The sequence below is a fragment of the Cavia porcellus genome, unplaced genomic scaffold (genome assembly GCF_034190915.1).
Source record: "Cavia porcellus strain 051 isolate PalLab524CR breed Dunkin Hartley unplaced genomic scaffold, mCavPor4.1 scaffold_10, whole genome shotgun sequence".
In the NCBI taxonomy this organism is placed as follows: domain Eukaryota; kingdom Metazoa; phylum Chordata; class Mammalia; order Rodentia; family Caviidae; genus Cavia; species Cavia porcellus.
This window is the reverse complement of record NW_026947493.1, coordinates 56,139,457-56,167,349: the sequence shown is the minus strand read 5'-3', so window position 1 is coordinate 56,167,349 and position 27,893 is coordinate 56,139,457. Positions and strand designations below refer to the sequence as shown.

The 27,893-nt window shown below is 39.5% G+C and overlaps 1 protein-coding gene across 6 annotated transcripts in view; it reads left to right on the top strand.

Annotated features, from left to right (window-relative positions):
* The first annotated feature begins 499 nt into the window (after positions 1-499).
* Pag1 (phosphoprotein membrane anchor with glycosphingolipid microdomains 1) overlaps positions 500-27,893 on the top strand; it is a 131,377-nt gene continuing 103,983 nt past the window's right edge. For 4 of the 6 annotated variants that reach the window (XM_013144009.3, XM_063257497.1, XM_013144006.3 and 1 more), the window contains exon 1: positions 500-642. The gene's annotated coding sequence lies outside the window, so the exon portion shown is untranslated. The remainder of the gene's footprint in view (positions 643-27,893) is intronic. The other 2 variants (XM_063257496.1, XM_013144007.3) reach the window with 2 other exon arrangements.

The window sequence follows — 27,893 nt, the reverse complement described above, 5'->3', positions numbered from 1 at the left end:
CAAGGCTGCAGACTTCCTGCACCTTCCAGCCGGCAGACAGCACGCACCGCAGCTTGGCAGCCCCGACCCCGCCCGGCTCTGCCGCTCACGCCCCGCCCTCACCCCCTCCCGTGACGTGCCGCAGAGGGCCGCGCACATGCGCACTCGCGCCCCGCGCCCGGCGCCCCGCGCGGCTGCTCCGCCTCAGCGCTTGTCATTCACCGCGGCGCGGCGGCGGCGAGCGCAGACTGCGGAGCCTGCCAGCCCGCTCGCTTGCTCACCCGCGCGCCCGGGATGTGACCGATCCTCTGGGGGCGGGCTGGCGGCTCTCCCGGAGGCAGCACCGCGGCTCTTCTCCTGCGGGGTTTCCAGTTGAACGGCGACTCCCTGGGAGCCGGAGACACGCGCCAGGAGCTCCGAGCGCAGCGTGCCGGGGCTCGCGGCAGCTGCAGCGCCCGGGTCCTCGCGGCCGGGTGCAGCTTAGTGGCAGCCGCCCGTGCGCTCCGGAGAGTGGGTTCCGGGGCTGGGCACGCAGAGCAGTGGCCGCTGGTGCAGAGCTGCCGCCCGGGGTCCACTGTGGGGTCAGCGGGACTGCGCGCAGCCGGAGTTTGCAGGGGTGCCACGGAGCGCAACCCCCCCGGAGACGGTGCCACCTGCGTCCCGGTGAGTTGCCTGTAGTTTCTGAAGTTGGAGGGAGCTGTGGGATAGAAAGACAGGTTTGTACTGTCTCCGTGCTATGGGAACCGGGAGGTGGCATCTCTGGTTAGCGGGTTGCAATTTGAGGGAGGAGTGCAAGGAGGAGGGCGCGCGCGGCGGCGGCCAGAAGAGGCTGGAGTCCAAGCTGCCTGGCTCCAGCCCTGACTGTGCCAGCTGGAAATGTGCTGAGGGAGGACAGGTGACCTGAGGGCTTATCTCGCTCACTGCACTGTCCGAGCTCCTTGACTCAGTGCCTGCCTGTGAGTGTTGGGAGTGAGGGTCCCAGGGTCTTGTCACCTCTATGCTTAAGCGTAGGGACTGTTCCTGTGGTACTCGGATGGCCAGCACTTGATGAATCTTTGTGAAAGGAAACTAAGCCTTTCCTTCTCAGGCCTGTAGGCTTCCCGCGCATCCCACTTTACTGTTTCCCTAGGCAGAAGTTGCCAGTGTTCCCATAATTGGAGCTTCGTTCTTTGGGGGGGGGACCCCAAAAACAACTTATATGTCAACCCAGTATTTTGCACTCGAAGGCATATAAAATGTAAAACACGCACAGTGCATGTGATTTCACGCACTTTAAGAATGTAAGCAAGTCTCAGAAAATAGAATTCAGATGATGGTACTTGGGTTTCATCCTGGTCGTCCTGCATCGCTTATGTAAGCCTCCCTCCCAGCTGGATAACTTTGCTGCTCTGCAGTGGCTGCAGCTGTGGCCCTCCATTCCATTTGTTTAAAGTGTAGCTTGAACAGTATTTAATGAAAACGCTGACATGATATAGCGGCCTGTAGTCAGAAACAGAGTGCACTCTTCAGATTGGAGTGCCTCCTCCTAATAGCGAGCAGGAGAGGAAGAACCCAGAATATTTTTCAAGGCAGCTCCAGGAATTAGACACATAAATCATGTTTTAAAATAGCACGCATTGTGCAGAGAGCATGCAGAGGACCCCTTTTGAACACATCCCCTTTGTTTTAGAAAAAGTGGAAATTGTTTATCCCAGACAATTGTTGAGTCTGGAAGTTAAGTGTACTGATGGGCTTAATTATCTTAATAAACAAAGAGCATGATTTATAGGTAGCTGCAGTGGCCTACTTTGAAGGATAGAAATCTTTAACCTTTCTTTCTCAGCTGTCCCTAGAGATTCCTTTTAGGCAGAGCAATAGATTATCACCATTGATGTTTAATACTGGAGTTGATTAAATTTCTAAAAGAAGTACTTTGAAATACCATACAGCACTGCTGTCTGGCTGATAGATAATGAATATTAAAGATAAGGGAAATGTTTGGTGTATTTGGCATAGAAGTCATTAGATTAAAAAAAAGAAATGCCATACACACATACACACATATAGAGCAAGAAATATACGTGAGTAAATATATACATGAGTAAATTTGGACTTGAAATAATTGTGTAAACCTAAATTCAGGGGTGTGTATTTATGTTAAGATTTATTTAGATAATCTTTAGAGAGAAGTGAACTTATTTATAGTATTTCAGCAAGTGAAACACGACGGATACCTTATTTGAAATGTCATTCTAAGAAAATACGAGAAGTGTTATTGCAGGAATTATAAACTTAACACATTGCAGTTTGTGAGAGCAGCCATCCGGTGCTTATCTCTAGTGGAGATTCCTTAGAAGCACAGACTCTCAAACAGCTGGCTCAGGAAGCTGTGTTGCCTTGTGGTTAGGAGAATATGTAGCCTGTGGAGCTGGCCTGCTGAGTGTGGTACTATCTATTTGAATATGGGGAGCTTACTTAAGCTCATTACCTCAGTATCTCCATCTGTACAATGGGATTAACAGTGGTAAGGATTAAATGAATTCATAGATGTGAAGCTGTTGAGCTGTTGTCTGGCCTGTGAAGCTTGATCTGGATAGTATTTTTGTTATTATTAAAGAAAATGCATCTTTGGATACTGTGGCTATCAAACAGCTGCTAGTGCAGGCCAACATATAAATGTTCATTGGGCCCTTGTAGCGATACAGATACCAGATGGTGTTTGACTTAGTGTCTCACTCAGTCCCTCCCTAAAGGCCTTTGAGGTGGGTGGGTAGCTTCATCTCCACATCAGAGATGAGAAAACTGAAGATGAACAAGATCAAATACTAGAATTTGGAGCTGGCATTTTAACCCAGGTCTAGGTCTGTCTGTTGGAAACTATTTAATTCTGCTGCCGCACCTTGCAAATGAAATAGGTGTGCTGTTCTCAGTTTACAGATGTAAAAATTTAAGCTTAAGGATTAAAGTATACAAAACGCTTAAGCACCTGCAACATATTTCTCCATGACCCGGAGCTGCTGTTATTGTAATTATTAGCACATACCTTCCCTGGTTACATAACACCTCCTGTGTAGTGGTGTGGGGCGGTGAAGTGAGTCTTCTCTTGTAATTAGAAGTGGGCTCTTGCTTTTTTTCTTCCATGTTCATTTATTCAGTCAAAGGAGAAAAGTTGGTATGATGTTACAGTTTGCACTGTAGAAGAGGCCCTTCATTTTGTCTCCTGGCTGCATGGGAGGCCACAGCAATCCACATGCCCAGCACTCGTCAATCGATGCACAGTGCTACAGATTCGGTCCCTGCCGGAGAGCTCTCCTCAGGCAGAGAGAGGAGCCTTATGCTTTGCCTCGTACTATATGTTCAGAAATGGAAGTAATTTCTCCTTCATCATAAATAAGCATGCTTGCTTTCTCTGGGCCTTCATTCCAGTTTCATTCCAGGAAGCTGTTTTGGAAGGTTCTATATGTGCAGGGCTTAATTAAGTCTCCATAGCCATTGAATTCTTTAGAGTCTTAAGAGTGTGAGAGTGACTGAGACTGAGAAACCACGTGGCTTTTAGTTATCACCCAAATACTAGATAGTGCTCTAGCCCTTAGAGAATCCTTAGGTTTTAGATATTAAAATCTAACTGCCATATAAGGCATATGAACTACTTACAGATGGACTTCATCTTAATAGAACCTTTTAGCTAATATATCTATTACTGAAAGGTATTTCTTTTGTTATATATAGCAATATTTATACATATACATATGCTGTTTTAGCTTCTCACACTAGTGAGACAATACATATGTCTTATTTATTTCACTTATGAATATGGTCTCAAGTTCCATCCATTTGCCTATAAAAGTCTCCAGTTTGTCCTTCTTTATGGCTGAGGAGTACTCCATTGTATAAAAATATCACATCTTTTTACCCTCCTCAGTTGATAGGTATTTAGGTTATTTCTAAGATCTGGCTGTTACAAATTGTGCTGCTGTAATCATGGGTGCACATATAGCACTGTGGTATGATGTTTTCAGTTTCTTTGGAAAGATACCTAAAAGGGGAATGGCTAGGTGGAATGGGACCTCTAGTCCTAGGTTTCTGAGGAATCTCCAGACTGGTTTCCACAGTGATTGCACCAGGCTATGCTCCCACCATAGTGGGAAGCATTCCTTTTCCCCACAACCTCTCCAGCATTTTTATTGGTTGGTTTCTTGAAAATAGCCATTCTGAAAGGTATTTTAACAGTGTTCAATACTGGTTTTTTTTTTTTTAAATGAAAACTCCCCGGGAGTTCACGTCAGTAGGCTGCTTCCTGCACCCTGGGGCACCACACCACAATCTCAGTGTGCCAACAGGGGCCCTTGCCATCAAGTGAGTCATCTCAGATCTTTCTGAAATACCTTCTGCTTGAGTTTTGGCCCTCCTTTTCAGAGAACAGATACTCTTCTTGGCTTAAACCAACAACTATATTTCAAACCTGTACTCTGGGTTTTTCGATAGTAAACATCTTCGCCTGGTGCTCCTGGGACTTGCACTAACCCCATGATTTACCATCAGCTAATTCTTCAGAATTTACCTGTACTATAGTTGTTTTATTTTTCTGTCTGTTGCCTACTTAGTGACTCATCTGTGCCCTTATTTAAACCTGCATCCAACTTTTCTGGCATCCAACTTACTTTTGCCACGTGAACAACAAGCTCAAACTAATTTTAATCTTGGATCTTAAGTGAATGAAGATCAGCTCCTGTCCCCAGTCAGATCCACCACTCTGAATTTTCAATTTGTGCTTCAGGAGTCAGAAGCTGGTATTGCTAGGGCTCGTAACTTCATGTGTTGTAGGAGAAGTGCTGGGGAGGGGCAGCTGTGTACATTTCTGTTATATAAGCGAAAAATTCCTGTGCTGCAGGGCAGGGATGGTGCCAAGGCTGAGTCATCACCGAGTTCATGGACATAGGGCTGGGTATGAAGGGAAGGCAGTGCTGAGCATGATTTACCTGATTGCATTTCTAGTCCTTGCTGGTTATTCCTTCTGATAAGAACTGGAATGAACAGCCAGCAGCAACTTACCATGTCCAAGCTGCCCTTCCAGGAATGGGGCATACCACACTCCTTTACACTTCACAATAACTTTGTGTGGTAGTTGCCTCATTATCTTCATTTGCAGAAATAAAAACTAAGGCATGGAAAGGTAAAGGCAATTGTCTGAGGTCACATTTTTAAGTTTTGTAATGCAGTAGAGCCCAGGACTTCCCACACAGTATTCCACTGCCTGCAGTCCTTGAGCACTCCTGATAGCTCAGCTATATTGCACAGGTGGACTGTATTATGCTTTCAGAGCCTTCTGGCCCACAGCAAACAGCTGGAGTCACAAGAAGTATCATCTTCATATCTCTGTAGAGGAAGAGCTTAAGCTTCCTTCGTGCAAGAGCTGAAAAAAGAAAACCACATGTTCACTTTGAAATATGAAACATGAAACCTGATGTGGAATGCGGCAGAGAAGCACGATAACTTTATCAGGGTGTGAGGTCAGATGCTTGCATCATTTTCATCAAAAAAAAGGAGAAGTAGAGAGACCTGAGATTTTTCTCAGGTTTTTTTTTTCATACATCTATGGTTTTTGTGTTTTTTTCAATCAGCAATAGTCACAGGAATGCTGTTTCTACAACAGTGTCATCTGTCATTGACATGGAGACCATGATATTTAAAGAAAACGCACACAAATGTCCAAACAAGTGAGGCTCAATTTCCCACGTTGGTGTTGTAGTCTTTTTGTCTCCAACCCAAATGGGGAGCAAAACAGTATAATTTAAAGCTGTCTTGGAATATTTTCAAAACCTTTCCCCTGAGCCTTCCTTCATCTTTTTCTTGATTTCCCACTGGAAGCAACATTTGTTCACTTAGTTCTTCACATCTCCTAAAGTTTGAATTATAAAATAACTATTATTGTTATAAAATTTTAGCATATTGTTAGTGTCTCCTCTACTTTCACCCTCAATGTTAAAGGATTATACAATTTTCAAACCTGTGATTAAAAACTTATTTTAAAACTCAATTTTATAAATGTAGACTGTTTATTATAGGGGACAGGGAAATATAGCTTGACTAGGGGCTTTTATTTAAAATATGGAGTACTTGAAACTCCATAAAATTTGTGGAGCAGGCAAGTAAAAAGTGTTTTTAAATTGGTCACTGGCAGCTTCGTACCTTGCTCTCCAATGTCAGTTATTCCGAGTTGACCCAGTCCCTGTATACCATATCATGTATTCATTTGCAAATGATCAATTTCGCTTGATTTCTTCAAAGTGCCAAAAAAAATGCCATTAGATCAATATGGAAGTCTTCTGCCATGTTTGGTTAGAGAGCCCCAGGACTGCATATGTAACTTTTCATGTGAATTTATTCTCTGAAGGAAGATGGGCAGCCAGATCACTCCACAGACATCTGGTATCACTGCATTTGTGATTCTAGCCATTACTGTTAGAGTCAGTTCCACTCACTCGGCCCTTCATCCAAATCATACCCATTGCTCCATCACCCCATGGTGGGCAAACATTTTGAAGTTCTTGGGAAACTTTAATATTGAGGCATACAACCCAGTTATTTTGAAACAAGGTCCTAATAAGTTACCCAAGCTGGCTTCAAATTCATGAGCTCAAGTAACCCTCCTGTCTCAGCCTCTTGAGCAGTTGAGTCTACCTACATACACCTGTGGACCTGGCAATAACTGTTTTAGTTAAAAAATAGAAGCCAATCACTAACACAGCTGTACACAGATTACCACACCCCCTGCATCCAGCACCTGAGAATTGCAACCAGAGCAACCTTATTATTTCTTACCTGACACCTAAGCAGAGTTGTGAACCTCTGATTCACAGGGAATCACTGGCAGCTTGGCTGTATTAGAGTCAAATTTAGTTGGGTAATATTTATTCATGTGTGCACCAGCTGTATATTGATAGGACATCAGGCACCTTTGAGATCTCATAACAAAAAATCCCTCTCTGTGCCCCTTCAAGAATCTCTGTCTCATGAGAGAAGGAAGTTCTGGCAACAGATAGAACTAGTGCATTGACACTCTGAGCACTGTGTGGGTACCTGACTTCAAGAGCAGGGCTGCCTCCCAGGAAGTAGCACTTTGTGCGAGTCCGGAAGGAAACGAAGCAGGGCACCATGTGACCAAGGCTGGGACAAGTCTCTGAGCATAGAGGACAGGGAAGTGTGCTTATAGAGAAGCTGGTGGTTCAGTGAGGTTAGGGAGTCATTGATGCAGTTAATGAGGCCACAGATGGAGGGTGGAGGCTGGAGCCACTTGAGGAAGGGTCTTGTCAGGCGTATTCAGCTTTGCAGATTATTCGATCACTTTCGGTTTTTTAAAGAATAATCACTTTGGGTGTATTGTATAAATGGGTGGGGAAGAGACAGACCAAGACAGTCACAGAAAACAGCTGTTGAATCAATTCAAATTTGAGGTTCATACTCCATCTGATGGGGGAGGCAGAGAAGCGAGGAGGGGATAGTGATTTTGAGAATGACTCTCAGGTGTCTGGCTTGGTAATTGAATAGACAGAGGTGCGGCTGGTGATGACAGCAGGTACAGAGCGTGGGGGAAGATGACAAGTTGTGAGACTCCGGAGGGACCCCTGGGGCTGGAGGTTCGGTTGACAGTTGTACAGCTGCATCTCTGGATTTCAGCACAGAGGCTGAGCTACAGAAAGGGGTTTGCAAGTCTGCTGTATGTTTGAAATTGTTGAGGTTGCGCTCTGCCTGGGAGAACGTGTGAAGTGAAAAGAGATGAGTCCAAAGCGATGTGCAGAAGCAAAGGAGATGGGGTAGTAAGATGAAGTGAGAGAAGGTTTTGACAGGTGCTGGAACCTGAAGTGGCAGAAGCCAGAGGCAAAGCAGAAGGAGGTGCGTGATTGAACGGGATCAAAGTGACAAGAGAAATAGGAGAAAAAAGCAGAGAGCGGAGAGGGAGAGGTCTGACCATTGCTTTGCTTGTATCTCACAGACAGTGATGCCTGTTTCTCTAATAGCTTTCAGGTGCTGCCAGTAACCATTAAGACCTACTGTGTGGAAGTGCGTGGGAATGAAATTCAGGGAAAGAAGTAAGATGATGAATAAAGCATGATTCTGGATCTCAAAATGCTTTTCAGATAGACTTGTCGTTTCTTGTTTCTCTCTTCCATTTGTTTTCCCCCGCCTTCAGTGACAGCAAGACAGGCACCAGCGACAGTGAGAAGAGTGCTAGAATCACTGTCATGATGCATAATGGGCTAATTCTCCAAAGCAGTCCTATCTCTTGTATCTGTGAATGAGCATAGTTGAAAGGGACAGTGGTAAGTGACATTATCATTTAACAGTTTACAAACACTAAACTTTATCAAGACCGTTGAGTCTTTAGCAGGTTTAGACCTTTGGACCAATCTTTTATAGCTGATTACTACTCCTTTGGCACACTGAATTACTGGAGGGATGATGAATACAATATCATAACTTTCTTGATTTACGAGAACAAGCTTCTTTGTGTTATAGGCAAACTGGAGCCCGTAGGAATTAGAAAAATAATTGTGGTGTGTTTTAGCTGTGGTCATGCATTTTGATCTTCAAATGTTTTGTGCTTTAATTTTGACCTAAAGGTGGAATTACTTCCATACTAGAGATGAAAGAACTGAGATACAAGGGTCGGATGACTTGGAGATAACACAGCTAGAACAATTAAAGTAGAATAGAATATAGGGCACAAACAAGGTGTCTGCCTTCCACTTCTGGGTTTGAACCATTTCATCAGTTTGATTAGCTACTCAAGTAAAACCATGGAGTCGTGTATTTGAGAGCATATTTTTACAAGTCTGCTCATAGCACCAACAGTAGAAACTCCGTTGGCCACAATTTCTATATTTAATGGGACACAAGTTATTTGTGCAATAATATGTGGTTAACTTAGAGTAGGGAACATGTGTAAATAGCTCATTTCTCTGGTGTGAGAAATCGAAAGTATAAATAAGGACCAAAATGTATACTAGGTATTGTGAAATAGGAAGAAAATGTTCAAATGCAGAGAGGAACAAGGAAGGCAAAGCAGAAAGGAAAAGCTAAAAAAGAAAAAAAAAAGCAAGAAAGAGAAAAGAAGAAAAAGGTGGAAACAAAATTCTTGTAAATGGAGACTAAGGAGGGGTTAAGGGGAGAGGAGGGGAATGAGAACAAAAAGTTGTATCAGGTACAGATACAAATGCTCTATGATGAGTGTGATCAGCATATGTATCTAAAATGCACCAATAAAATTTGATTTTATGAAAAGGTTACTCTGCTCAGGCAGTGGCCAGTAGGGTTAAGCAAGAGTCTTAACCTTGTCCCAGAAAGCCACACAAAGTGGGCTCCAAGGGAGATGGGACTCACCATCCCTAATGTTCTGCTGAGCCCTGACTGTCACAGCCTCTTCTGTGCTGTGTCCATTTCATAAAGTCCAATAAATCCTTATAAAGGAAAAATAAACAGATACAGAAAAATCTTTTTCCACAAAATGAACATTTTTTCATCATCTGCTGTTGGTGATTTTTTTTTTAAAAAAGCATCTGATTGTAAAATACAAGGTTTCAATATTTTGAACCATCAAATTATTCAAGTTTCTATTTGTGATATACTGGAAATTTATTTTTCAGCTGTTGCAGTGGCTATTATATATGAGAAACATTATGTGTGTACATGGATATAAGATAAAAATCAGCTAAATTAAATTTAAGCTATTGGTTTTCCTTTTATAATATTCTTGAATTCTCCACATAGTCAGTGATGTAGCTTGCTTTGTCTGGCCAAAGTGGCTATTATGTTACCCATTTTATGCCAAAGTCTTAAAGCATTTGTCTTTCTCAGAAATGGTATAAAATAATGCAGAATAAATCTAAAGAATTTAGTTTCACAACTTGTATATTGGCTCTTGGTAGTCTAAAATTTTAGTTTCCCAAATTTCGTTATTATCAAGGCAGATTTTAATGCATAGCAGTGTTAGAATCACGAAATGGACCTAGAGTGGAGCAGTTTATTGTACTGTATTTTTTAATTCACAAAAAATATCCAGGAACTTGGTAAATGGCAGTTTCCAGATGAAAGCAATTTCTAGCAAGTAGCAAAAGGCTGGTGCTAATGCTTATCCCTAAATCTCAATTTCAGGCTTCATGGTGCCAATTTTACATTTCTGCTTCAGCAGGAAAAGTTGAATCCTAAGAGGCTTATGCATTTGTGACATTCAGTGGATTGGTCTTTTGTTGTTAGGATTTTTTAAAACTAACAATACATTTATAAATTTTAAAAAGTTTCATAAAGTGTATGGCAACTACCTTAGTTCTAGTAATTATCATTTGAAATTGCTCTTGCTATTCCAGTAGCCTTAGTATGGTGAGGTTGAGAAATCCCAATACAGGCATATGAAAATTTAAATAATAATAGAAAGTAGTATAGTATTTTATTTGTGATTTTATTGCCCTTTATACTTATAATGATATGTTAGGAAACTCAACTAAAGTAAGATGAAGATTAATTTAGCCATTTCATGCCTCATGTGTTCCAATTTCATCCAAATGCAAATATGATAATCCAGGACATAGAATTATGTTTCTGTCCAGGTGATTTGGCACTACTGTATTTATTACACTCTTAGCAAATGAGCAGCTAAGCTGCCTTTCTTGCTAATCTTTTCATGAGCATATGTTTCAATATTATGTACTAAGAGTTTTCATTTCCTAAATTTTCTTTACCACGTTTCCTTATTCCTATTTAATTTTATTCAGACAATTTTATGTTCATGTATATTTCACATAATATGTCTAAATTAGTAATCTAATTTGAATAGTGTAATTATATATACACTTAGATTCTGAATAGAGTACTTTTGCCTATTGTGTGTGTTCTTTCTCTCAGTAGATTTAGGAATTACATGCATTGTATTTCAGAGTCCTAAATCTGTTTATGTATGTCAGTAGGCACATGGAAAAATATTTCTGTGAACATATTCTGAAAAGATATGCTTCTTATTCACATCATAGGAATTGACACATAAAGCAGTTTTTTCCTTACATGCCAAAGACTGATAAAAATACAATATTGGTTGAAAGTCCAAATGTTGTCCCTTGAAATGCCTGAATTATTACCATGAGGTTACATGGTACTCCTTTAGTTTGTTAAATAAAAAATAAAAGTGCTTCGAAGTAACTAGAGTACTACCATGAATTGTCATGAACTTTTGTTCATGACATATGACATATGCCATATGACATATTTTGTATAGTGTTAAGAATATTTTTATTTGCTTTATTACATTCATTACTTTATTATATTGGTCAAAATGTACATCTTGAACTTGAAATGTTCAGTATCTCCAAAGCAGAATTGCAGCCAGAAAGGTTAGAGATTAAAAGGATACAATATGTATAACCATTGTCAGACTTTGTGCTCGATGTTTGGAATGTATTGCTAAGTACTTGTGGTCTGTAGTTTAGAAAAATAAAACACGATGGATTAAATTTGCTCTTCATTTAATGGTTTCTCTCTCTGCAGTTCTTAACCTTTCCAACTGGCTGAGTTATTTGCTAATAGTAGCGTGTCAAGACCTGAATTATTGTAGATATTTCCTTTTAATAAATATTCAATAGCATTTTAAAATTATCCAGCTAGATACAATTCACAATAAACAGCCAGTGCTGGTAATGAGCATACTTTTTTCAAACTGTTTATTGCCACAGGCTCTTGGCATGGACCCTTCTCTTATATATTTTAATAAACCTACATATCCTGAAAACCATAAGCCTTGCACTGGGATAAACCTTTTACATTTCCACAGTCATGTGGAGGAAGAAAAAAGAATTTCTCTCCTTTTTTTTCTACCCATAATTTGCCAGTGCTTGCGGCCAGAGAATCATCATTCACTAGTGATACGCTTTTTATGTTCTATAATGCACAAAACAGCTCTCCATGGTGAAGGATTTTCTGGTCCAAAATGTCTCTAGTGCTGATAACTATAGACATCTAGAAAATGGAGAATGTCTGTTTAATTTGCTCTGTATTTTTCATGCAAATGGAGATGTGATAGATGTTCTGATGAAGAAATCATTATATTCAATATAATTACTTATTGAACACTTCCTAGGTTCTGAGAGTAAATATAGTGAAAACTGTGACACAGTTCTTCCCCTCAGGAGTTAACACTCTCTTTGTAAGAATGGGATGCATGCTATAATTAGAAGAATGCATGACATGTCGAAATAAAATAATTTATAGGGGAGTTTCATGCTCTCTGTCTAGATGAGATCTCAATCATTTGGTGGGTAAAATTTCTCATTTTTCCTTAATAATCAAGAATAAATAGAGCCCCGTCTTCCTCTCTTCCAGTTTTAACTGGTATTGTTTTAAAATGTTAAGAATAGAGAGGTATTGACATCAAAGTGTTACTTTATAAATGGAAGGTATTTTTTAATATCTTCTTTGAGGTATAATTCACACACCATGAAAGTCTCCTATTTTGACTGTACAATTCCCTGATGTTTGTTGACCTGCCAGAACTGGGGAATAGTCATGACAATTCCATTTCAGGACTTCACCCCAGAATGATCTCTTGTGGCTTTTCTGCAGTCAATCTTCATTCCCACTGCCAGCCTCAGGCAACCACCAACCTTTCCATCTGTTTTCTGTCTTTCTTTTTCTTTCTTTCTTTCTGTATACATTTGCCTTTCGGCAAGCCTCTGGATATTTCATTTGGGGTATTAAATTTTACCAGTAGTACCGTGGTTCGATACCTTCTTTTTCAAGGTCGGTGTCACATTTTTTTTAATTTTTTATATTACCTGTAGCATACACATGCTATTAATGCAAGCTTGGATACTCCTAAAGTAAAAAATGTGGCAAAGGAGAAGATAAGCATGTTTAATACAGCATGCATCCTATTGAAGAGTGAATGGTGTGTCTGTTTTAAAGTTTTGTTTTGTTCTCTGTGTCACTGGTGATATTCTCTCTGGTACACTTTTTACTCAGCAAATCTATCTACTAAACTAACGTAGAAATTATTGAAAAGCTGAGATCAGAAAATGCCTGCATGGTATGGGAAAACTACAAATGAATCCGTCTGAAGAACTCACCTGTCGGAGAATTGTGTACAGGCAGAACATCCTTAGGCCAAGTGTTTTTTCACGATCTACTTTTTGGAAAGACAATGCAATTCATATACTGTGTGTCAATGTCTGTCATTTTACCAATGAAGTGAATGATTATTCCCACTTCATTGTACAGAGGAAATCTAGGAAACTACCTGTCTAGTGAAGACAGTTTTTGGAGCAAATTCATCTAGTAGCAAAATAACAATCTCGGTTTTCAAAAGTTTTTATATTTCAAATTTGTGGATAAAGGTTTGTGAGAGTCTCAGTGTGTCCTGATATATCAATTTCAGTGAATTATTCTATCCTTTTTTCAACTCCCCTCCATCCCATCCCCACTGCCGAATATACACTTTATTGTAACTTAGCCGTGGATGTACCTTTCTTTTTTCCATTGTTAACTTCCCATCAGGCTTGACAAAATGCCAAATCAGCTGTTTAGTTGGTGGCTGAAGGCCAAGAATGACGATTGTGGCCAGCTAGGTTTCGGTTTGTGGTTTTGCCTCCCTGACATAGGCCTGGAATATAGCCATGGTCATTGACTTCAGGATCAGGGACCTGAAAGAGTAAGACAGTTTCATTGGGTCAAAAAATACACGTGGAGAAAAACCTCATGGCAGCAATTCCAGTTGTGATTTCAGGTATCTGAAGATTTGTGCTTGGTATCCTGACACCCATTACGTAATGTTGCACCGAGAAAGTAAACAGCTACAGAATAATGAAAAAGGAAGATTCTAGTCCCTCTTTTTTTTTTTAGGGAAGTAAAGAAAGATAAGGACATGAAAACCATGAGGATTTCTAGTGAACTCACAACTTAGAAGTAGGATACCAGTTCAAAGCGCAACATAAAGATGTTGCCAAGTGTTGAATTTTGCATCATCATTCAAAATGATTGGTCTAATGGTACTTAACCTTATTAGTCTTTTAACCATAAATTTCTCATCTCTGTTAATTTTCAGATGCCAATGGCATTACTCAGAACATTGTTCCTTTCTAGCAGTACGCTCTAAGTAACTTTCCATAGCCTTCCTATGCTTCTATATATAGACTCGTTATGAATGGGAATGAATACTTTGACCAGTCTGTAAGAAATTCTTAAGTGAATATGTACGCTCTTAAGCAATGATACTTAGGCAGAATGACCTACAGATTGTAGGTTCCACTTATGAATACAGGACTCTATTTTTGTAAGTTAGAGGAGAGAAATGGGTGTAGCTTTGCATTAGGATCAGAGAAACGCATGTTTAAAGGACTATCCAAGAAGGTTGCTTTCTGGGGTTTCAGGAACATTGTCAAGGCAGTAATAAGCATCACATTCAAAAGGTCAACAGAGGGAGCCAGGTGGTGATCCTGGATGTCTTTATAAGGCCTGATGTATTTGAAACTGAGTTGCGTCTGCTTGTTATTTTCCCCAGATTCATGCCAGCAAAATATCTGTCTGAAGGTCACTATCAATGCAAAGAGAGGTGGAACCATCACCATTGGCTGTGGAACCACCATCTCCACCTTTTTTCTTTGTGGACACTGTTCCTGGGTGTGTCTATACAGCTGCCTCCCACTCCAGTGTCGGTCAGTGGTCTCCACACAGGCGTAACCTATTCCAAGTGGCCTTTTCTCTCCTATGTGCCACCTTTAAAGAACTGAATTTGTTCTAGCTTGATATTGCACCTGCCTTCTCTCGCCACACATCTTCCTGAGTTTGCACACAGTTCTTCTTGTTAGTACATTTCCTGTTGTTGAAAAGCTGACAGCCCACTCCGGAGCCCTGCCTTGCTACTGAGGTGCCCCCACCCACCACCACCCTGCCCAAGCTGAAGTGAGGCTCTTCAGAGGGGTGGTTCTCCATACTGGCTGCACCTTCGTGTCACGGGAGAGGTGGACCCTCTATCAGTACTATGCCCCTTCCTTTAATTCTGATCAAAGTGGCCTTTGATCAGGGGTGGAACCTGGGCCCTAGGTGATTTTTGAAAGCTCCCTAAGAATACTGGGAGTTTAGAGCATAAAATGCCTGCATGCAAGAGGTAAGGAGAGCCATTGTAGAAAGAGTCACAGGGGATTTTGAAAAAGGATAGAAGGAATTTTTTAAAAAGCATGCCCTCATTTCTACATTTGCTTTCCATTTCAGCTCATGAGAGTGGGTTCTAGTAAGTAGCATCTATGCTCACCAGGCCTGGCAGCTGTGACTTCCCCTTTGGGCTTATATCCCAGTCAGTCATGTGACTACAGAAGGCAAGCACCCATTCTGGGTGAAGCCTGTAGTTATCTCCTCATGAGCTTGGCTACCAAGATCCTGATTTTCCTCTCTTAGACTTCCACTCTGTAACCTAGAATTTTTCTTTTTCTTTGTAATGCTCTGTAAAGCGAAGCCATGTGCCCTGCCCTCTCTACTGTTAGTTCACTTGAAATTTTCTAGCACAATGACATACGCAGCAGGAGCAGCTAATTTTTCATGTGGAGACCTCTCTTCACTTTTCACTTATGAGAAAGATGGGTGGCAGAGTCTTTGCTGGGAAGCTATTTTATAGAATGTAATTTTTCTAAAATAGGAGAGTGGAAGCCACTGCCAAAATTGAATTGTTAGTAAATTCTTCTATTAAATATTCCAAGTCCAGTGACTGGGCAGAGGTGCCTTTGATTTACCTCTGTAAATCCCTCTTTTATTTTCAATGCTGGAGCTTGAATCCAGGCCTCAGGCGTGCTAGACACTTGTAGAGTTTCTATGATCAGAACATGTGCGTGCTTTCCAGAAAGCAGGACACAGCGCCTGTGGAGATGCCCCGTTGACCCACAGTTTCTAAAGGAGTTGAGAACAGTTACAACATGAGCAGTTCTGCAATGCTCTGTGGATCCAATTGCCTTATTATGAAGCAATATTTTTGTTCCAAACCCAAGAGTTTTATTATTTTCGTTAGTAGGTAAAAAAAACTTTAAGGGAGATAATTTTGATGTTAATAACAAGTATGCAAAACTGTTTTAAGAAAATCTGATCTGAATATTATGTGGTGATTCAGTTGTATAAAAACGTAAAGACATGCTTCACTTTCTGAATTTACTTTTATAGGAATTATTTAACTTCATGAAGTCTTTAATCTAATGGAGTTGGGCAATAGAAATTTTACTTCTATGTCAGTTTCCCCCGAGCACAGATTGCACAGAGCAAATTGTGCCCTGCACTTGTCCTATTAGATGGTAAGAAATACAGTTTTCTTGTCAGTCCTTGTACCTACAGTGTGTGAACATTTTAAAGTCTGGTCATGGGGCAGGTCAGTAATTAATTAATCTCTTCCTCCATTAGGCCAGGTACCAGCATTGGTAGAAGAGACAGCAGCAAGCAAGTTACCTACTCTTGTTTGTTGGGGAAGGAAACAACTGCATAAATAAGGACCTTTCCGCAGGTGTTAGGTTCTAGGCTCTGTGATTGGGAGTGAGTGGGAAGCCAGGGAGACCCTCCCCAGGAGGTGACTTTTAATCAGACACAGGACAAGGCCACCAGGACCGAGTGGAATTGGCATCAGCCTGGACAAAGCGGACCCAGTCAGTCAGAGGAGGCTAGAAGGGCAGGAAGCCAAAGGTGGGGGCCCGTGCACTGAAGCAAAGAACCTGTGTCCCACACAGCTTTGTCTTTTAGAATCACTGTGGTAGCAGCACAGAAGATGAATTGGAACAAGAGTTACGGATGCTGGGGTTTAATTCATAACTGGTGCAGTAGGTAACCTTATATCAAAATGCTGACATGGGCGCCTCTTCTGTCCTCTGTCTCAGCCCAGATTGGGTCTCCTGTCATAATGAATACATAGCCTTAATTCACCGGTTAAAACACTTGTTAAAAATGATGATTTCCTGACCCAGTCTTCATGTAATGACATGAAGTGGGACTCAAGACTTCATTAAACCTCCAAGTGGCTCTGACATAGAGAGTCCATGGGCCAGTCATTGAGAAGCAGTATATCTAAAGACTACACTGTTACTTTTATATCCCATTTAATTCTCACAAAATCTCCACGAGAGCAGCTTATTTTCCCTAGATTGCAAATTAGGAAGCAGGCTCAGTGTGATTAGGCATCTGTCCCAAGGTCTCACAGCTGGTGCGTGTTATGGTTGGCAGAACCATTGGCCTCGTTTTGTAGATCTTTCTTCCTGTGTGAAAATGCTAAGAACAGCCCTCAAAAACTCAAAAAACCTCTGCAAGTTAATATGTCTTATGAATGAGCATGATCCATCTCTCCAACCCCAGACTCAGTTCATCCCAGTCACTCAGTAGACCAGAAATATTCATTTTTGCTAGTTTATTTTTCCTGAGGAAAGTTTAATTTTGTTCCTCAAAGCTAGGATTTTAAGTCCTAGAGAGAAATATATTGCAAGAAGATATTTGATTTTTACAGGTCTCCGAGTCTCTTTTTACCTAAAAGAAGTTGAGAGGGTTAAGGGGTAGTATTTTTTTTTATCATCCATAGACCTAGAAACACAACCATTAAGTATCACAGGAAATTATCCTGCTTTGAGTTGCCATGAATCATTTATTTCTTAAGTGGCTCTTGAGCCAAGAGTTGTGAAAATGATATTGAAGAGGTTGCTGAGTGAAAAGCATACTAATAATTAGAAATTTTGTTTAAAAGCTGGCTTAAAAACACATTTGCTTCAGTAAATTACCTGCCTGCTCCTATGTAAATGTGTGAGGAAGATTTCAGCTTGGTTTTCTTCTGTGGAAAGGACATTGAACGTATTTACCCGGAAGACTTAATTTCGCCAAGTGCAAGTTGGCCTGACTTTTAGGAAGGCATCTGTCCTAGGTAGAAAGGAAAACTGTGAAAAGGGGCAAGAAGAGATCCTCCCGGCCAACCCAACCCTCACTATGTGCTCTCTGTTGGGCCACCTGCAGGGGACCGGAGAAGATGGCAGTGAACTGCACTGTTGTGCCACCAAAACGCCAGCCACCATTCACCCCAGGCTGCACGTGGTAAACTGCCTGTGTGGAGCATGAACTCAGCTTAGATAAGATTCGCAGACATGATGGAGGGGCTGTATCTCCTCCTGAAGCCTGGCTCTTCTGCCTGCAGAATTGGCAGAGGAGAAGTAGGTTTTTCTACTTACCAACCACAGCATGTTTTTCATAGTATATACTGCTCTGATTAGTTCAGAATGTTAGATGATTACTCTTTCCCAAGGTGATTTTCATCTGCAAATATCAGATTCGGTTGCTAGTGATAGGGTTGGCTGTCCAGAGAGGGCGAGGGGGACATTGCATTGCTCAGTGTGTATGGCCAGTCTCATTCTCATCACTCAGGCTGGGCTCAAGGCCATCTCTGGGGCTATAGCATGCAAGACAAGGTGGATCGTATTGTGAAAGCAACATGTCCCTTATCTGTGCCTACATTTGTATCTAAGTGAAAGAGGAACTCAAGCAGCAGCCTTGAAAGCAAAAGAGTACTATAAACTGTCACCTATCATTTTAAGAACAGTGGATCTGCAGAGTAAAAACTTGCTTTATGACTGTAGGGAATCATTTAAGTCTAATTATATAGATTGTCTGGGAAATGTGAGAGGGAGAGAGAGCTCATTCTAAAAATACTATGTATTGTAAAATAGTATTGATGTCATTTGTTGTGCGTATTCACCTATTTCTAGGTTTTATGACCATGCCCAAGCCTTTAAAATAAATTGTACTAAATATTATTCTCAATGGTGCACCCACTCAAGGTAGGATGTCTTATACAGGGCATGTTTGGGTTAGTTCTATTTCTATACAGCTGATTTTAATGGTGCCCTAAAGACTATGTACACCAGCATTCTTTGTTATTATTTTCAGAAGAGTTGTCCCTTGATATTCATAGGAGTTAGGTTCTAGGTCTCCCCTTCTGAAATCTGAGAATGCTTGAGGCCTTTTTATAAATGGCATAATATTTGCTTATCCTGTATGCACATCCTCCTGTGTACTTTGAATCATCTCTAGATTACTTATATCCAGAACAATGTAAATCCCATATAAGTAGTTGTTATACTATATTATTTAGGGGAACAATAACAAGAAAAAAGTCTATGTATGTTCAGTACAGATACAGGCTTTTTTCCAAATATTTTTATTCAGGGCTTGGTTGAATCCATACATATAGAACCCATAGATACAGAGGGCCAACCTTATATGAATTTGAGAACCCATTTATTAAACATTTATTAGAAACCTCATATTTTGCAAGCACAGTAATATGAATCATTATACCTTGCAATTCCCACTTTGTAAGAGAGGGAATCTAGTTGAAGGGTTAGTATGACTTGCTTAACTTAAGTAGGCTGGAAACTTTTCAATTATTATTGAATGGGAGTTCTGATAAAACTTGTAGCTTGTCTTCACTCCTTCCATTTTGACATGATATTGAAACTCACCACAAGAAATTGGTTGGCTTTGAGACCTGTTAGGGTCTCAAATAATGAGCTATTAAGTTAGACTAAGTTAGAGCACATGTCCATCTGATTTATGCAGAATGGTATGTACCATTGACTTTATCTGGGGAATGATTTCCAATGTTTTTCCTGTTTGATACAGAGCAAAACATGCTGCTCATCGATTAACTTGGTTAACAAAGTTGTAATACTTTTTGTTTGTCAAATCAGTTACATAATGAGGAATAAAATCTTGGGCCAAGCTAATACTTCTAGATCTATAGAGCTACATCAACATTTGATAATTAGTAAGTTGACACTTAGAAACCCTTTTTCTTCGAGGTGCAGAGAGTCTATGGATTTGTCATATTTAGCAATTTTAGAGATGAAATTGCATTCAGAATAAATATCTCTCTGAAGCTTCATTATAGAAAGTGATATTATTATTTGGATATTAATAAATGAGATTGTTTTATTCAGGCAGATGCCAAAACTAATAATGCCAGTGTGTTTGCTTTGTTCTGTGACTGATTTACTATTGTAAATCCAGTTGATAAACCCACCACTGACTGACTGCTAAAGGTTTCACAGATTCTAGTTCTGCCATGAATTATTTATTCAAAAATTATATTATCAGCTAGATCATAGAGGGAAAGAATTGTGTTTAGAGTTTCTTTGGAGTCCCCTGATGGCATGTGACTCAGAGTGAATATTTGCTGTATGATATTCCAATTCACCTTATGCAAATACCCAGTGCATCAGTCTGCCCCATACGCTTTCTTCTGCCCTGTATCTTTTCCAGTAGCCTGTGACTTACTGTCACCCATGCACTAGACCCCAGACATAAAACAGAAAATCACTATGATACCTCTTCATCCTTCAAATTCTTTATGCTATACCTATTAAATAGTGAATCTGACTTTTAATTTCAAATTCCTGTGCTATCATCTTGGTGACATATGGTTCTATTATTTTTAAAGTCTTCTCGCTAGTCTGTTGTGCCAGATGTGGCCAGAATTGTCTTCCCCTGATGCCAGGGAAAATTTTTTAACGTGCTGATTTGTTCATGTTATTCTTTAAAATCCTACCTTGGTCTTCCTGAACATGGTCTCCAGGGAGAAGTTCTAACTCCTCACTTAATGTGGTATGAAAGTCTTCGGTGATAAGGGCACTCAGCCTAGTCTCTTACACTCTGCTGGGAGTTCTGTGTCCTGGTTATGTAAGAGTCCTGGCCTGGTGCTTTTCATAATCACTTCCTAGAGTCCCTCTATTAATTCCTACTTTGTATTTCGGGTTCCCTTTCTCGGAGAAGCCAGTCCTGATCATGCAACCACCTCAGCTCAATCTGTTTTAGCGGTTCCTTTTTCCATTTCCGTAATGCTGTATTGCATCCTTTTACAGAACCTTTCACACTGTCCTGTAATTGTCTGATCAGTGGTTTCTCTTTCTCCTGTTGGACTATGGGTTCCTTAAAGACAGACATCTCATCTTAATATTTATTTCGGCAGTGTTAGCTATTGAATCTAGTTTGTAGTAACCAGTCAGATATTTGTGTTCTTGGGCAATAGTCTGTCTGTTTTATTGTCCTCATTTAAGTAGCAAAATGTATCTCAGGGTGTTTGGTTATTTGTTTAAGAAATAAAAGATATTGTATAGAGAATGTCTACAGAAAGCACAGCACACAGTAAGAATTTTACGTGTTTTTCCTGTTTCATAGTCTACCCAAGAAGATGTTGTAAAGCACTTGCTGAATATCTATAGAATGCTGCTGATTGATGAAGCAGAGAGGGAGTACAGGAAGTTATGAGAGAGAGAGTTGGGAAGATTGTGAGAGATATCATGCAGCTCTCCATGCCTTGAGCAAATAAATTCTTTGTCAGACCTGGGAATTGTGTGTCATCTTCTAGCATCAGTGAGACTTTACAGATCATCTTAGCTGACAAATTAGATGAAATTTCATATCTTTTACAGTTCTTAGCAGAATTCAGTAAATCCCTACTTATAAAAATCATTTACCTTATTGAATTATAAGGGTAAATAGTGAGAATTTGGTACAGTACTTTCTCAAAAAGCTGAAAACACACAGACTAGCTATTATTGCCAAGAAAGAAATGGTTCTTCACTGATTTAACATTTTTTTCCTTTAACGATGACAAATGAACCTGTTCGGTGTGTCCGAAGCCTTCTGTTTTGACATTTTCTTTAACAATTTTTCTTTGCCCTTGTTAGAATTTAGCATTTTGGAATCTTTTTACTGACACATTAAGCTAGCTTTTTTTCTTCAATGTATGTGTGTAATGGGATCTGTTTGTTTCAACGATTGCTTTAAGTAGGTAAGGTATATTTATTTGGGCTCTTTTTAAAAAGAATGCTTTCAGAATATACTTACTGGTCTCTGTAACCTGCTCCCTCTGACTATACCCAAACATGATAGTCATTTTACTGCTTACTAATAGCAAGAATAAGCAACACATTATAGAGTTAAATGCATCAGAGAAAAAATAGAGTAATGAAAAAAATCTCATTGATAATGATTGTAGAGTGCTCATTTTATTGCCAGGAGCTACTCTTTTGGAGGGTAACGGACTTTGGGGGATTAAAGGCTGGTAAATACAACATCGATACCCATCTGTAATTTTAATGAACTACTGTTGCAATACTATTGTTCAGCATGTATCTGCTAGCATTTTTTCATAAACTTATAAATCACTCAAGCTACTTCAAATGCTTTCACAAAGTTGGTATATAAATAATGCATAACCAAAGAAGCATACTCATATCCAAAGCTCTCTTGAGATAATAGCTATTCAGTTTTTTTATATAAAACATAAAGTAATTGGACAGTATAAAAGTATCTTAAAGTCAGAGTAAATGTGTGGTTTTCAGGGGTCTTTAGCTTTAAAGCAGGGAGATTTTTTCCCCTCACTGGCTGTAAATTATATATGAAGCCCTGGGACAAACATTTGTCAGACTCAGGATAGATAGCATATAGAATCACCCTTTGGGTGCTTGGCCCCAGCGCAGTGCACTCGGCCAGGCCAAGTGACTGATTTCGGTGTGGCTCGCCAGTGTGCACTGCCCGGCACTAACCAGCTTCACTAGCCATGCAGAGAGCCCCAAGATGGCAGCAGCCCTTGGCTATAACTTTCTGAAAGTGGAATCATACGCCGTATATCCTTGCTTCTCTTACTCAGTTCTTTTTTAATATTACAGTGTGATGCATTTAGCTGTAGTTTACCTTCATTACCGAACAGAATCCTGTTCTATGAAGTCTGTCATGATTTAACCCAATTTCGTCTTTATGGATATTTAGGTTTTGTTGTTCTCATCTATTGTAAATACACTGCTAAGAATATACAAAACAAATATTTTTTCCTAGTTTATTGGTACATTTTAGGTATACGTAATGACCACAGTCATCGTAGGGAATTTTTACTCGTATGTGATATATCTCAATTCCCTTTTTCCTCTCTTTCTCATACTCTCCCTTCAGCTCCACGTCCCCTTTTAATTCACAAAAGTTTTGTTTCCATTTTTCCTCCTTTTCTTGTTTCCTTTTTCTTCCTTTCCTCCCTCATTCTTCTTCCCATTTGAACATTTTCTTCCTACTTCATGCTATTAAATATTTTGGCCTTTATTTGCACTCCCAAATAACCAGAGAACCAAATAACCAAATAACTTCTCTCACACCAGAGAAACAATGTGGTATTTACATGTTTGTCCAATTTATTTTACTTAACAGTATGATCTCAAGATGCACCCATTTACCTAAAGAAATGTCTGAAGTTTACCCTTTTGTACGGATTGATAGTACTCCATTATATATATATATATATATAAATAAAAACCCACATCTTTACCCATTCATCAGTTGATGGGCATTTGGGCTGTTTCCAAAACTTGGCTATTATAAACTGTGTTGCTATAAATATGGGTCAAAACAAATTTTTAAAATAGAAGTCAGCAAATTTTTTGTACAAATGACTAGGTAGTAAGCAGTTTAAGCTTTGCAGAGCATATGTGGTCTCTGTTTCCTCCTCTTTCTCCTCCTGTTTGCTTCTTCCGTCTCCTCTCCTTCTTTTAAGTAACTTTACAAACGTAAAGACCATTTTTAGCTTGGAAGCTGTGGTTTTCTGAACCCTGCTCTCAGACACATACCTACGAGTAATTGTTTATCATCAGTTAAGGACAGATTTATTTTGATTTGCAGTGGAGAACTTTTCAAAATGATTATATCAATTTATCCTTCCACAAATGGTATGGAAGAGTTCCCAGTATACTTCATTTACATTGTAACTGGATATTATTATATTTTTAATTTCTTGTCTAGTAGATGGGAAGTATTATCTCAGTATGGGCCTCAACTTGAATTTCCCTAGTTATCAGTGAGCTGGAACATCATTTCTTATAAACATGAGCAATTTGTGTTTTGTATCACCCATCTTTTTGTTAAGGCTATTTTTGATTTTCAATATGCAGGCATTTTTGCATAGTCCCAAAATTATTCCATTGCTATTTAATGCTGCAGATATTTTCTCATTGGCCTGTTTTGTATCTTTTTATGGGGCATCTTTTTTTCTGAGTTTTTCAGATTTGTAGAATATTTACTAGACTTTACTGATTGAGCATCCCTAATTTGAAATACTCCAAAAGCAAAATTGTTAAGTGCTATATTGGTGCTCAGAAACTGTTTTGGGAGTGTTTTGGACTTAGAAATTTTGGATTAGAGTTGCTCAAACTATAACAGCTTTATTGGCATATAAGTCACATATCATAAAATGTACCACTTTAAAATGTACAACTCAATGATCTTTTAGTATTTTCACAGTGAACATTTAAATTTAATGTACTTGCCTTTTTTTGGTCTCTGTTTGTACTTGTATTTGTCTTTGTTTATGTGCTTTTCCTTAAGAAATTCCTCTTAGCCTGAGCTCGTAGGATTTTTCCACACTGCCCTCTCAAAACTTTATGGTCTCCATTTTATATTTTACATTAGTCAGCTTCCTGTTGCTAGAGCAAAATACCTGACACCCACAATTTAAAGGAGGAGAGGTTTATTTTGACTCACAGTTTCAGAGCTCATTGCTGACTGGCTCCAAGATAGAAATGTCATGGCAAAAGGGCATGCTGAAAGAAAGCAACTCAACTTTTGGCATCTCGGAAATAGACAGTAGGGAAATAGCCCAAGAGGAAGGGTCTGGGGACCACATATAGTTCCTGAGGTCACACAGCCATGAGCCACTTCCTCTAACCAGGCACCACTTCCTAATAAGCCATTCAGGGATGAACTGATGAATGGGCTTAACCCCTTGATGAGGTTAGTGCCCTCTCAATCCAGTCACCTCTCCAGGAGTCTCTTCATTTTAACAACCAGACTCAAGCACACTTTAAATATTTCATTTGTAGTAAACTGATGTTCGTGGTACGAGGTGTGATCTACTAATTACATTTCACTAACCAAGTGCTCTACTATTTTTAAATAATATTTAAGCACCGTAAGGAAAGATATTGATGACTTAATTCTCAGATTAGGAGATATAGACACTTGAAACGAGGCTTAAGTTAGGGCATATGGTTTACAGCTTAAATAGAAATTAAATAAATGAACATATGCATTACAATAAGTATTTAAACACATACATATTATATTCCTTCTTCCCCAACAGTGAGAATAAGAACTAATCCTGTTGGGCCAGAACTGTTTTATCCTAGTCCCACATTAGGATAAGAACACAAACTAGAGACTTTTGTACTGTATTGTGAGCTGTAAATTTAGATTTAGAAATGTGTGTTCACTATTAAATTAGGCAAAATTCTGTTATTAAATAGTCTTTAGATACTAGCAAGATTAAAATTATGCTCTGCTTAGTAGAAGAATTACATATGAAAAGGATCATGAACCAAAAGACCATAATAGACTAAAATGCATATTGTAATGTTAGTCACACAGTAACTTCAAACAGTTGACCATACAAAGGTCAACTTGGCTTTATCAGCAATTCAGTTTTGCACATGAGAGACTTCTTCTGATCAAAGAGACCTCAAATTTATTCCAGATATTCTTCTAAGTCTCAGGAAGCTAAGATGGAAATCTTTGCCATCCTATACTTCTGTAAGAAAAGATTTCATATGTTTTTGTCACATGAAAGAAAAAATAAGTCTTCACATAATCCCCGTGTGGTCCTCTCTGGTGGACTACTCACTTCGTGGAGATAAGTAGGATAATGTATTGTTCTTTACTCCCCATGCAGACAATACAGTGGGCCAGTAGGTTGATGTGGACTTGCATGTGGAGTGCAGAATGGACCCTTCTTGTTATAATAATCAGCTTTCTCGGTCATAGAACACAATGCATCTTGCCATTTTAATGCCTCTGTGAGTTATTTAACTTTTGTCTACTTCTAACTTCGCTATTAGTTTTCTTTCTAGGGTGCTTTTTGCTGGATTGGCTCTGTATCAAGCTGCTTGATGAAGCCTAATTTTGCTAAATCTCTAGAATGGCTTGTTAATCTTTATTTTACATTTCACTGAGTACTGTACCATGCAGTTTCCTTCTGTTCACACAAGGAAGAGAAAATGGCTACATTAAGCAGTAATGTGATGAATTTAGCATCTAGCCCAAGGAATTGCCATTTACTTCTAATTGGCACATAAAGCACGGGATCAGAGGCCTGATTTCCTCCGACCTATGCTAAGTAAAGGCATAGCAGCCGTCTCTGAGTAACTGACCCTCCATTCTTTTAAGGTACCTTTATCAGTGTGACATTACTCTTACCACCTGTTTCTTGCCGTTGTCTCTATCTTCTCACTCTGGTACTTTATGCCACATTTACATTGATCTGCAAAAAACAGATTTTCTGTTGAAAACAGACTTCATTTCAATGTATTTTAGATAGATTTCTATTTACTTATTTTTTCTTTCAACTTTATATATATTTCATTTAAAATAAAGAATTGGCTAAAGAAAACTAGATAGAACATTAGGACCCGGTCTGCACTTTAGTAATTGCTGACATTCCTAAAGTGTGTCCAGTGGTTTTAAATCCTGTGAGCAGGTCCTTAGGGGAAAAACATTTCTGATTATATGCTTATACATAAAGCCTGTGTGACTACTTCTTTCAAACAATTTAGGAAAGAGAGAGGCCTTCAGATAATTACCAAAGTAGGAAAAGAACTAAAAATTTCTGTATTCTGGGCAATAGTGGTAAAATATCACCCACACTTAAAAAAGAAGTCCCTTTCTTTTTCTTCAAATGTCACAAAACAAAAACTAAACTAACACTATTGGTATATTTTGAGAACATTTAAAATTTATTTTCTTACAATTAAATGCCATGGCACGTTTTAAGTTTTCTCTATCTGTGAAATTAATACCTCTTGAAATTGATTTCATATGAACTTTTGCCACTATTTGATGTACGTTTTTCAATACGGCAAATCAAATTTCCTTGCTTAACAAAGATTCAGATTTTAACCTCAAAATGTAAGGAAGCAGGTCTGCTTTCAGGAATACAGAGTGGATGTGTTTTTGCCCTTTCTTCTAAGTGCAACTAAGAGCCTTTACATTGTATGTAAAACAACTGTAAGATTCTGAAAGGTAGAGAGAAGCAGACAGACCTTCTGTGCAGTGTTATGACATGGCGTGTTATCTGGGTTAGCCACGTGTTCTGCCACGTGTATTCCACCACGCAGGAAATCCCAACAGGCATAGACTAAAAATAAGTGAACAAGCGAATAAGCAAACAACAACAAAATGAATCTTTTCTCTCTAGATAGATAGAGCACCAGAAACAGTACTGTTTAGCAAGATAAAACTTTTAAACAGTAATCTCCATACTCTACCAAAATACTACATTAAAAATGTGACTCCGTTCTACCAGCAAAGATTGACTGGGCAGCCGGTTGATTCTATTCTAACCAGGCTGCATGGAGCACTCCCCCGGATGGGTTGCAGAGTTTGAGTAAGGAGCCAATACTTTCATTCCTGGTGGATGGTAATAAAAGCCTCACCTTAACCCCTTGTAAAGAAAGTCCACATGAGGAACCTGAATTTCCATCCTGCCTATCATCCCTAAACACTAATGAGGCACTATTTTCCTCTTATATGGGTTGGCATCAGAGGATATCACAGGATATCACAGGAGAAGCAGTGAGTATCCAGGAAAGTATCATTGGAGACCTAATGGAGACCCACACTGCCTGCCCTGCCAAACAATAAGACGGACCCCCACTTAGGTTTCAGTAGAGCATAGAAGGAATCTGATGTGTTCTATCCTGGCAATAATGACACCATCACTCCCTTCTTTTGCTGGATTTGTTACCAGAGAAAGCAACTAAAATATGTTTAAGTAAAGTCTCAACATAAAACTATAGTGTTCTGGTTTAAGTGGGAAAAAAATTCTGTCATATCATATCAAAACAGTGAGAAAGATC